This window comes from Carcharodon carcharias, chromosome 15 (assembly GCF_017639515.1).
Source record: "Carcharodon carcharias isolate sCarCar2 chromosome 15, sCarCar2.pri, whole genome shotgun sequence".
Classification (NCBI taxonomy): domain Eukaryota; kingdom Metazoa; phylum Chordata; class Chondrichthyes; order Lamniformes; family Lamnidae; genus Carcharodon; species Carcharodon carcharias.
This window is the reverse complement of record NC_054481.1, coordinates 41,234,008-41,247,257: the sequence shown is the minus strand read 5'-3', so window position 1 is coordinate 41,247,257 and position 13,250 is coordinate 41,234,008.

Below are 13,250 nucleotides of genomic sequence, written 5' to 3'. Positions count from 1 at the left end.
CTGCTTGTTTGTCCCTACAACTACACCGCCCCCCCTCCACCTCTCTGTCTCTCTATCTCTCCGCCCCCCACACACACACACCTTAAACCAGCTTATATTTCAGCTCTTTCTTGGACTCGAACTCAAGTTCTGTCGAAGGGTCATGAGGACTCGAAACGTCAACTCTTTTCTTCTCCGCCAATGCTGCCAGACCTGCTGAGTTTTTCCAGGTAATTCTGTTTTTGATCAAATGTGACTTCTGTAGATGTTGGATGTCCAACTGTCCCATGAGTTCTGAACAAAATAAGGCTGTACCCTGATGTTTGTGTACCCTTTCTTTGTGAGTTATATCACATTGATACGCAGAATGTATATTGAAGCGAGTCCTTCTCACCAAACCTCCAGACTTGACATTATGGTTGTCTTGGTGGTTTAACTGTTAGGCAGTTAGCATTACAAAAGGAACAGAATAACCTACACAATCCAGATAGTTAAGTGATGCTGCTTGGGTACTTTCATTGTTGTGGCCAATAACCCGATACTCCCACCTGATATGATATGTAGCCAACACGTCTGCTTGTTGCTATTTCCATTGCTCTGACAAATCCCCATGTCAACAGAAATCCAAATTCTGGTAATCCCATTGTGATGCGATTAGCTTTTATGGCACTCAGGCAGATTCTAACAGACATTGAGGACAGGGAGGTCAGAAGGGAGCAAAGTGACAAATTAAAGGATTTTGTTTTAATTTGTTATGAAGATATATTCAGTTTATAAAGGTATAACTTCCAGACCTATGCAAATCGTTTAAAATATTGATTAGATTGGTCTCTTGGATTGGATACCAGACAAGCCGAACAGTTTAGACATTCCTTTTGGATGGTACTTTCAATTCTAGGTTATGAAGACCACTAAAGGCTGAACTTGAGTACCTCTGGCCATTATAATAGAATGGTTTTTACTCATCATGCCTGGCAGTACTCAGCTTAATAAACATACAGAGCTATAATAAAATAAAAGCAAAATACTGCAAATGATGAAAATCTGAAACAAAAACAGAAAATGTTGGAAAATCTCAGCAGTTTAACAGCACCTGCGGAGAGAATAACAGAGTTAACGTTTCGATTCTGTATGACTCTTCTTCAGAGCTAAAGTAAAAATGTGATGCAATTTATACTGTTTAAGGGGGGTGGAGCAGGTGGAGCTGGATAGAACGCTAGCGATATGTGGGGGTTAAGGAGTGATTGACAAAGATGTCATGAACAAAAGGACAAAGGGGATGTTAATGGTAGTGGTAAGGGCTAAAGAAGGTGCTGAATGTTAGGACAAGACTAAGCACTCTGAAAAGAACAACATGAGCAAGTAACAGATGGCCCTTGTGGGGGTGGGGGAAGGGATGGAGGTGGGGAAAAGAAATTGAAAATAGGATAAAAGGTGGGGATAAAACAATGAATAAAAATGAAAATAAAAATGTGGATAAAAATTAAAAAAATAAAATTAAAAATAAATATTGGAAAAAGGGGGTAAAAAATGGGTGAGGCTGGAGGAGAGAATTCATGGTCTGAAGTTGTGGAACTCAATGTTAAGTCCGGAAGGCTATTAAGTGCCTAATTGGAAGATGAGGTGCTGTTTCTCTAGCTTGCATTAGGTTTCACTGGAACATTGCAGCAAGCCAAGGGCGGACATCTGGGCATGAAAGCGGAATGGTGTGCTGAAATAGCAAGCGACAGGGAGGTCTGAGTCATACTTGTGGACAGGCCGAAGGTGTTCCGCCAAGCATTTGGTGTCACCAATGTAGAGGAGACCATATTGGGAGCAGCGAATGCAGTAAACCAAATTGAAGGAGGCGCAAGTGAAGTGCTGCTTCACCTGAAAGGAGTGTTTGGGCCCTTGGACAGTGAGGAAGGAGGAGGTAAAGGGGCAGGTGTTGCACCTTCTGTGATTGCATGGGAAAGGGTCGAGGGCGGGGATGAGGTGTTGGGGGATGGAGGAGTGGGCCAGGGTGTCCCGGAGGGAATGGTCCCTACAGAATGCTGGCAGGGGGATGAGGAGGTGCTTGGTGATGGCATTATGCTGGAGTGGCGGAAATGGTGGAGGATGATCCTTTGAATGCGGAGGCTGGTGGGGTGAAAAGTGAGGACAAAGGGGACCCTATCATGGTTCTGGGAGGGAGAGGAAGGTGTGAGGGCAGAGGCGCGGGAGATGGGTCAGACACGGTTGAGGGCCCTGTCAACCACAGTGGGTGGGAAACCTCGATTAAGGAAGAAGGAAGACATGTCAGAGGCGCTTTTGGAAAGGGGCATCATCGGAACAGACATACAGTGCTGTTGAGTTATTCACTTTGGTAGAAAAAACAGAAAGGAAGAGTATTTCTGAAATGGTGAGAGGTTGGGAAGTCTTGATGTCCAAATGGACTTAGATGTCTTTCTTTATGAGTCACTAAAAGCAAGCATGCAGGTGCGCAGCAAGCAATTAGGAAGACAAATGGTATATTGGACTTCATCGCAAAGGGATTTGAGTACAAGAGTAAAGATGTCTTGCTGCAATTGTATAGAGCTCTGGTGGGACTGCGCCTGGAGTATTGTATATAATTTTGGTCCCCTTATCTAAGGAAGGATATATTTGCCATAGAGAGAGTGCAACGGAGATTCACCAGATTAAACCCTGAGATGGTGGGATTTATGAGGAGATTGAGGAAACTGGGCCTGTATTCTCATAGAAGAATGTGAGGTGATCGCATTGAAATTTACAGAATTCTTACAGGGTGTGACTAGGGTAGATATAGATAAGATGTTTCCCCTGGTTGGTGAGTCTAGAACCAGGGAACACTGACTCAGAATTAGGGGAAGGCCATTTAGGACTGAGATGAGGAGGAATATCTTCACTCAGAGGGTGGTGAATCTTTGAAATTCTCTACTGCAGAGGGCTGTGGAAGTTCATTCACTGAGCATGTTCAAGACAGAAATCGATAGATTTCTGGAGACCAATGACATCAAGGAACATAGAGATTGTGTGGGAAAGTGGCATCGATGTAGATGATCAGCCATGATCTGATTGAATGGCAGACCAGGCTTGACAGGTTGAATTACTCTTGCTCCTATTTCCTAGGTTCCAAGGGGCTGGTTTCTTGATTGGAAGCTCAGGAGCCTGATCCTTGTGTATCATCTACAAGATGCACTGCAACAACTTGCCAAGGCTCCTTCAACAACACCTTCCTTACCTGCAACCTCTACCACCTGGAAGGACAAGGGCAGAGGATGCAGGGAAACACCACCACCTGCAAGTTCCCCTCCAAGCCACACACCATCCAGATTCAGAACTATATTGCCATTCCTTCACTGTCGCTGGGTCAAAACCCTGGAACTCCCTCACCAGCAGCCCTGTGGATGTACCTACACCACATGGACTGCAATGGTTCAAAAAGGCTCACCTTCTTAAGGGCAATTAGGGATGGGTAACAAATATTGGCCTTTCCAGCAATGCTGGCATCCCATGAAAGAATGAAAAAAATCATGTTGTTGATATAATCATTCCTTGGGCAGAACCGTCCCAGATTTGCAGTAAGTGTGGTAGCGGGCAAGTAAATGATGTTTTATCTGCCGGCCGTGATGGCGGGTTTTCATGCTGAATTGTCCCATACCCGCCATTTTATTCATGCATTCCCAGGAAAAACGCCGTTTCCATGGTGGGCAGGCTCTCATTCACCCACCTGCCATCACCTCACCACTTCATCATGCCATATTTAAAGTCCAGCCGCGTGCACACAGTTCAGTGCTTCCAACCCACAACTGCTGCAGGGAAGAATGATGAGTCACTGGAATGCCATTTGGACGTCGTGGAGGCTCACCATGATGTCCACTACCCCCGCTCTAGCTCCAGGACGGGCAGCGGCATCACCAAACCAGCATGGCAGGCAGTGGCAGTAGTGGTCAGTGCCAATGCCCTGCAAAAGAGGACAGCTATCCAGTGCAGGAAGAGGATGAATGGTCTCATCTGTTCTGTCAGGGTAGCTCACTCTTCTCATCACTCTCAACTCTCGCACTCACAAAACAACCACACATCCACAGGGATCTCACACACCAAGGGCTAACACTGCTAACTCACACGCACCCTTACATCTCCGTCAGGCTCATATCCTCTCCAGCTCACATCCTCATTCCTGTCCATGGCTCCACTCACCACACAAACATTCCAGTCAGTGCCATGTGTCCTGCTTGCACTCTCTCCATCTGTTTTCATGCAGGAGAAGCTGGCTTACATCAGCAAGGAGAGGTCCCAGACTGGGTGTGGAATGGCCCACATTAGGTCCCTCACTCACTTTGAGGAGTGTGCCATCACGCTGACTGGTGAGGATGTGGACTGTGCCTGCAGCGATGGTGAGGGTGGCAACGAACACCCACCTGAGGATCCTGCGTCACATCATCCCTCCCTCAATGCAACTGTGAGTGCTCTGTCTCCTGCTTTTGACTCTGCTGCCATGCACTAATGATCTCTACTTTGGTTCACAGGGAGCTCTGCCAAGCAACCAACACCTTCAGCCAGCCATTCCTTCAGCTCCAGCCAGGTCCTCACCTCCAGCCAAGAGGATACGTCCTCCATTGAAGAGCTGGAAATAAGCAGCCTGGAAGACCCGTCACAGCGCTTACCCACACCCTCTACCAGCTCAGAGACACTCACCTCAGTGGAACCTAGACCAAGAGCAGGCTCAGGTTCACAATCTGATGGTAACCACACGGACATGTGTCCGCAGCAGGAGAAGGCAGGTTGAGCTGAGCTCCCTGGCACTCAGAGGACTGCTGGGGATCGGGCATCTGTGAGGTCCGAGTCAGATGACAAACCTCTGGATTTGGCCTTCCAAGTCATCGTGGAGAGTCAGCAGAAGGTGGGGGAATATCACACAGAGCTGTTAAAAGCCCTTAACAGAGTGGCATGTGAGGCGGAGGAGTGCGTCCGCCTGCTCTATGATGCAGTGGTGCCCACGTGTGCATGCATGGAGGTCTCCATGGGATGAATGCGGATACCTTGGGGATCCTGGTCCGGAAGAATGCAGAGATGTGCGCAGACTTCCACTCCATCGCGGTGGCCACTGTTAATTCCTGCATTGGCAACGCGAGAGGTAAATGGGGCACCTTGACATCCCTCCAGGTGGACCTTCCCCTTAAGGAGTCAGGCCAAGGCCCTTGGGCACCCGAGGGGAGGAGGAGCAACACTGGACACCCCTGGGTCATCCACTCAGGAATCTCAGAGGCTGTCCTTTCCCTCTGAGTCCCATTTGCCTGTGACCCCCTCAGCCTCATCCTCTGTCACTGAAGACGGAACAGCTGGCCCATGAGTGATTCTGGCAGAGCCTTTTGGAGACTTGTGCAAGCACTCTCACACGTGCGTGAATCCTTCCTGTTTCACACTCATCTCAATATCCTGAGCATTTTGAGTGCTGCCTGCTGGGGTTCACTTTCAGTTGTCCATCTGAGCTGACCTGCATCTCCACCCACCCACAGATCACACTCCCATGCAGCACCTGATCTCACCCACAATAACTGTTGTTTCACTTTCAATTTGGACAGCACGGTCAGGGTCAGTTTTTCATCAGCTTCCCTGTCTTTTCCCCTCCCCCAGTCACCCATTTCCTTTCCCCCATCACAGTTGACCGCCCCTGGCAATACCTTTCGCCTCCCCTCTATTGCCTACCAGCCACAACCTTTTTCCTTCAGGGATGTCCAGGTGAACGAGTACGTTCTCTTCCTTCCCGAAAATCCCACATCCACCCACATCCACCTCCCGATCTCCTCCTTCCCACCCCCAGAGTCCATGTCCGCCTCCAGGTCTCCACAAACCGCCCTCACCGTCCCTTCTATCGCTACCATCAAACCCTCACCCTCCCACCCTACCGCCTCACCCTGCCCTCGGTCATTCTCACCCTTCCTTCATACTACACCCACCCTCAGTTCGCTTCCCAGTGGGAGACATGGACCTATCCAACCCTCCCGTGCACATTCACCTGCACATTCCCCCCCTACACACCCCTTCCTCCCTTCACACCTCTCCCCCTCGGAACCCCTTCTGCCCATGGAACTCTTTCCCTGACCCCAGTCCTCCCAATCTCCCAGACTCCCCACCCCTGCTTAGTCCCTCCCTCTTCCTGACTCCTTCCTCCAACCTTACTGCTTCCTCCAGCCTCACTTCTTCCTCCACTCTTGTACCCTCCCCTCTCCGCACCCCTTTTCCTCTCCACACTCCTTCCCTTACACCTTCCACCCTACTTACACCCACCTCACCAGTTGTCGTCTTCTCCCCCAATTACCCCTCCTCCCTGTTCACCCTCCCCTCCCAACCTCCTCCCAACATCTTCATTCCCCCCTCCCAGCCTCACTCCCCGACACCATCATTCTCCCCCTTCCAACCTCACCCCCCCAACATCTCTTCCTCTCCCAGTCAACCCTAGACCATTACCTGTTGTGACCATTAACGATGACTTTCCACCTTCCGTGAGCTGCTTCGCAGCAGAGCCGTGTCCATGAGAATCCACCCAGCATGCCATGGACGTTCCCCCAGTGTGCCGTTGCTGTTGGACTCCGGCATTTTCTGCTCCTCGGATGTCTACAATGTGAGCAAGGCTCTGGCAGATAAGTCCTGACTTCTGCACGTCACATTTACCAAGACATGTTCTACACCGGCATATTTTCCCACCGATATGGGTGGATGGTCCAGTGGGGAGGGGACAGTTCTGGCAGACATGCCTAATAATGATATGCTGATGTATTCCAATGAGGTTCCCGACGTTCAATGGATGGCAGGCCGAGCGGACGATTGCAAACTGGTTTCACGTTGTCGTGAAACCGATCGCACCATATTGTCCGCTCACTCCACCGAACATGCCCGACACCGGCAGGCACGGAAAATCTCGGCCCTCATCTCATTAAAATGCTTTTCAGAATCTTCTTTGTAAAAGTAGAGACACTTGTGGTGACAAGTGTTTGGTCATAGTATGCTATGCACACAACGAAGGGTCTGTTATTATGATGCTAGGGCACATTATTATTTACCTCAATTTGGGCAGTGAAGATACATTCTAGATCATAGGAAAGATGAGGTCTGCTTGTAGGAATGATTAGAGGTACTGAATCTAATTGAATATCAAGTGTGGATCTGTGAAATTAATATGACTTTAATGGCCTCTTTAATCTAAAAATTGAACTGTTATGTGGAACCCAGAAGTTTGAAATAGTCATACTTGTAGGCACAGATATGGGAGCTTTCCATCAAATGTATTTCACAGGTGACACCATCTGCTGCGGGCTGATACATTTTTGCTTGGCACCTGACCATAATACAGTCGTGAGTGATGTGGCATAACAATATAGTTCCTAATTCTTTATGAATAATATAACAATATAATATCCCTCTTTCGTTAAAAAAAATGCCTCTCTATATCCATATAACTTCTCCAATCATTAATCCTTTTTATATTATGTCTAAACTAGAAAAGTTTAACTATACAAGGCACTAGTTAAACCGCACCTAGAACACTGTGAACAGTTTTGATCCCCTTATCTAAGGAAAGATATACTGACATTGGAGGCAGTCCAGAGAAGGTTCTCTAGGTTGACCCGGGTATGGAGGGATTTTCTTATGAGGAGAGGTTGAGTAGGTTGGGCCTGTACTCATTGGAGTTTAGAAGAATAAGAGGTGACCTTTTTGAAACGTATTAGTTTCTTAGGGGGCTTGACAGGGAAGATGCTGAGAAGTTGTTTCCCCTTGTGGAAGAGTCTAGGACCAGAGGGCATAATCTCAGAGTAAAGGGACACCTATTTAAAACAGAGATGAGGAGGAATTTCTTCTCTCAAAGGATAGTTAATCTGTGGAATTCTTTACCACAAAGGGCTGTAGAGGTTGGGTCGTTAAGTATATTCAAGGCTGAGATTGACAGGTTTTTAATCAATAAGAGAATCAAGGGTTATGGGGAAAAGGCAGGAAAGTGGAGTTGTGGATTATCAGATCAGCCATGAACTCATTGAATGACAGAGCAGACTGGGTGGGCTGAATGGCCGACTTCTGCTCCTACGTCTTATGGTCTTATGGTCAACTTTTATAATCAAACTGAATACCTTAAGAGTCTTTTATGGCTTGTTTTCTTTTCTCAAGAACATTATTCATGGTATTCCTTATGTAGCAAAATGTTGTGTCTCTTCGTTTGGGTTAAAATAACATGCAGCAGTTCGGCCTTTGGCTCATCAAAACACTTTGGATACCTTTGGACCAAATCTTTCTTGTTCCTAATTGGAGAGCACTTTGCAATGGGTGTGCTACCTTCAAACCTCAGTGATGCCTCCGTCATTTTATGGTTAACTGAGATCAGCTGTAGCTCTTTGCAATGGCAGGACCATCAGTTTCAGTGACATAGAAGATGCAAACTGCCTTTTCACAGATCACACCATGTGCTGTGGACAGAACATTGTTGCTAGGGATGAGTAATAAGCACGGCCTGGCCAGCGACACCCACATCCCATGAACAAAAAAAAGAGCACCTGACTGTAGTGCTGTAATGAGTGATGTGGCATTCTGGATATAAATGTGCATATTTTTAAAAAAAATTCAAGGCCAGCATTTATTGCCTATCCCACCCCTAATTCCCCATGACCCTTGTTCAGAGGGCATTTTTAAGAGTCAGCCACATTTTTAAGATTCAACCACACCAAATGGTATTCCATTTTGGAGGCTGATGAGGGCGCTGGTTCCTCCAGGGAGTGCGGACAGAGCCAAGCTTCTGGCACCACAAGCAGTCTGTCTGTACAGGAGGGAAGAGAGGAAGAGCAATAGTAATAGGGGATTCTATAGTCAGGGGAACAGATAGGCGCTACTGTGGCCGTCAACGTGACTCCACGATGGTATGTTGCCTCTTTGGTGCCAGGGTCTGGGGTGTCACTGAACGGTTGCAGGACATCCTGAAGGGGGAGGGTGATAAGGCAGAGGTCATGTTACATGTTGGTACCAATGACATAGGTAGAATGAGGGATGAGGTCTTGCATCAAGAATTCAGGGAGTTAGGCAGTAGACTAAAAAGCAAGATCCCTCGGGTTGTAAGCTCTGGATTACTCCCAGTGCCACATGATAGCGAACTCAGAAATAGGAGAATAGTGCAGATGAATATGTGGCTTAAGAGTTGGTGCAGGAGGGAGGGTTTTAGATTCTTGGGTCACTGGGACTGTTTCTGGGGAATGTGGGACCTGTACAGGCAGGACAGTCTACATCTGAACCAGAGCAGGTTTGCTAGTGCTGTTGGGAGGAGTTTAAACTAATTCGGCAGGGGGAGGGGACACAGAATACTAGCAGAATAGGGCCACATCATAATGCAGTAAAACAATCAAGTCAGGGAGTACAGCTGCATTAAGCTTCAAGGGAGTAAGGCAAGGCTGGATGGGCTCTATTTTAATGCCAGGAGTATTACAGGTAAAATGGATCAGTTAAGGGTAAGGATTGACGTGTGGAATTGTGATATAGTAGCCATCACTGAGATGTGGTTGAGGGAAGGGCAGGATTGGCAGCTCAACATTCCGGGATATAGAATCTTCAGGTGAGACAGGGGAGGGAGTAAAAGTGGAGGAGGCATTGCATTATTAGTTAAGGAGTCAGTTACTGCAGTAAGGAGAAATGATATCTTGGAGGGGGCATCGAATGAAGCTTTGTGGGTAGATCTTAGGAATAAAAATAGGGCAGCCACATTGTTAGGTGTTTATTATAGAACCCCAGATAGTCAGCTGGAAAGTGAGGAGCAAATATATGCACAATTTGTGGAGGTGTGTAAAAACAATAACAATAGAGTAATTATATTAGATGATTTCAACTTTCCCAACATTAATTGGGATAGACATAGCGTTAAGGGCTTGGATGGAGTGGATTTCTTGAAATATGTACAGGAGAACTTTTTATGTCAATATGTAGAGGGTCCAACAAGGGACGGTGCAGTACTGGACCTAATTCTGGGGAATGAAGCCGGATCATTTTAGCAGTAGCGACCACAACATGGAACAGTTTAAGTTTGTTAAGGACAAAGAAATCAACAAGTTGCAAAAAAATGTTTTGGATTGGGGGAGAGTGGATTTTAGTAAAATAAGGCAGGATCTGGCCAAGCTAGACTGGGAACAGTTACTTGTGAGGAAATCTACAGAGGAACAGTGGGGGGTTTTCTAAAATGGAAATGGGGAGGGTACAGGCTCAACATGTTCCCTCTAGGGTGATAGGAAGGAGCAATAAGCCCAGAGAACCATGGATGACCAGGAATATTCAGGTTACAATGAGAAGGAAAAGAGAGGCTTTTAGCAGGTACAAGGGAAGCAAATCAGCAGAGGTATTAGTGGAGTACAGAAAGTGCAGGGTGGAGCTTAAGAAAACAATTAGGAGAGCAAAGAGGGGATATGAGAAAGCTTTGGCTGGTAAAAGTAGGGAAAATCCCAAGATATTCTATAAGTATATCAATGGGAAGAGGATAATCAGGGAAAGAATACAGCCTATAAGGGACCAAGGAGGAAATCCATGGGTGGAGCCAGAGGACATCGCTAGAGTGTTGAATGAATACTTCACACCCGTCTTCACCCAAGAGAATGAGGATGAAGGTATCAAACTCGGGAGAGAGACTGCAAGGTTCTTAAGCAAATTGATATAGGGAATGACAAGGTATTGGATGTGTTGGCAGACTTAAAAGTGAACAAATCTCTAGGTCCAGATGATTTGTGACCCAGACTGCTGAGGGAGGCAAGGGAGGAGATCGCAGGGGCTCTGACCCAAATCTTTAATTCCTCTCTGGCCACGGGGGAGGTGCCAGAGGACTGGAGAACAGCTAATGTGGTTCCACTATTTAAGAAGGGTTGTAGAGATAAGCCAGGGAACTACAGGCCAGTGAGTCTCACATCAGTGGTAGGGAAACTATTGGAGAAAGTTCTGAAGGAGAGAATCTATCTTGACTTGGAGAGGCAAGTTTTGATCAAGGATAGACAGCATGGCTTTGTCAGAGGGAGGTCATGCCTAACAAATTTGATTGAATTTTTTGAGGAAGTGACCAGGTGTGTAGATGAGGGTAGTGCAGTTGATGTAGTTTATATGGATTTCAGCAAAGCCTTTGACAAGGTACCACATGGGAGACTTATAAAGAAGGCAAATGCACATGGGATACAGGGTAATTTGATAAGGTGGATTCAAAATTGGCTTAATTGTAAGATGCAGAGGGTGATGACAGAAGGATGCTTTAGTGACTGGAAGCCAATGTCCAGTGGCATACCACAGGGATCTGTGCATGGTCCCCTATTATTTGTCATTTATATAAATGACATAGATGACTATGTTGGGAGGGGTAGGATTAGTAAGTTTGCAGATGACACAAAGATTGGCCAGGTGGTTAACAGTGAGGTTGAGTGTCTTGGCCTACAGGAAGATATAGATCGGATGGTCAAATGGGCAGATAAGTGGCAGATGGAATTTAACACTGAAAAATGTGGGGTGATACACTTTGGAAGGAGTCATTTGCAAGGAAGTATTCAAAAAACAGCATGACACTAGGAAGTTCTGAGGGAAAAAGGGACCTTGGCGTGTGTGTCCATAGATCTCTGAAGGCAGAGGGGCATGTTAGTGGGGTGGTGAAAAAGGCATATGGGACACTTGCCTTTATCAATTGAGGCATAGATTACAAAAGTAGGGAGGTCATGTTGGAGTTGTATAGAACCTTAGTGAGGCCACAGCTGGAGTACTGTGTGCAGTTCTGGTCGCCACATTATAGGAAGGATGTGATTGCACTGGAGGGGGTGCAGAGGAGATTCACTAGGATGTTGCCTGGGATGAAACATTTAAGTTATGAAGAGAGGTTGGATAGACTTGGGTTCTTCTCGTTGGAGCAGAGAACACTGAGGGGCGACCTGATCGAGGTGTACAAGATTATGAGGGGTATGGACAGGGTGGATAGGGAGCAGTTGTTCCCGTTAGTTGAAGGGTCAGTCACAAGTGGGCATAAGTTCAAGATGAGGGGCAGGATGTTTAGGGGGGATGTGAGGAAAAACTTTTTTACCCAGAGGGTGGTGACGGTCTAGAATGCACTGCCTGGGAGGATGGTGGAGGCCGGTTGCCTCACATCCTTTAAAAAGTACCTGGATGAGCACTTGGCACGTCATAACATTCAAGGCTATGGGCCAAGTGCTGGTAAATGGGATTAGGTAGGTAGGTCAGGTGTTTCTCACGTGTTGGCGTAGTCTCGATGGGCCGAAAGGCCTCTTCTGCACTGTGATTCTGCTGTTGGTCTGGAGTCACATGTAGGCCAGACCAGGTAAGGACAGCAGACTTCCTTCCCTAAAGGACATTAGTGAACGAGATGAGTTTTTATAACAATCAGCAGTACTTTTAATTCCAGATAATAATATGATTCCTAACGCTTTACAAATAATATAACAATATAACATAGACAGATGCAAATTTAAAATGCATTCTACAATATTACAGACTACGAAATAAAACACCAGGATTAAAAAATAACACAGAATGAACATCAGACAAGCAGGATGTATAATATTATAGATGATTTTTTTCTTTCGAAATGTAGCTGGATCTTGTACAAAAGCATGCTAGGCATCAAGCATTTGATGTATTGTAGAATAACATACAGAGGTAATTAATTTCTTAATTAAACAATCAGCATGAAGTAAAGAGAACTGCATTTATTGTACAAAAAATCAGATGCTTGCACATCATGCCTATGATATCAGCTAATTATGTACAGTACCCAATGCCTGTGCTGATATCAGGGATTTAGTATTTGGTCAGGAGTTTTGGGGATCTTTGGAGGCAGAGTTGGAAAGAAATTGTTTTTTTTGAAACTCTCCCAGTCAAAATCACCCCCCACTAAGAAATTTGAGCTCTTAAATGGGGAATTCTTTATTATTGCAGGAAAGTCATTGCCAAAATTAAGGAAACCTTATTCTCTAAATTTTGAATAAAAATAACAGAAGAACCTGCTCTTAATGCCATACAATGGTGAGATTTGTGTCTATTCCTGTGGTTCCTCTGTGGGAGTTTCCTCTTATGGCTCCATGATCAGGGCCAAGTCGAAGTGAAGGGAGCTCGGGGAGGGAGAAAGCAAATTACTCCTGAGATAACCATCTTTAATGGGAGAACTTAGAGGCCTTGGCACAGTCCTGGGCCCAGTATACCGGGCCATCCACTGAGACAGGACACAATGAAACTCAGAAGACCAAAATATAAAATTTATTCTGTAATAAAACTAAGGTAAGGTG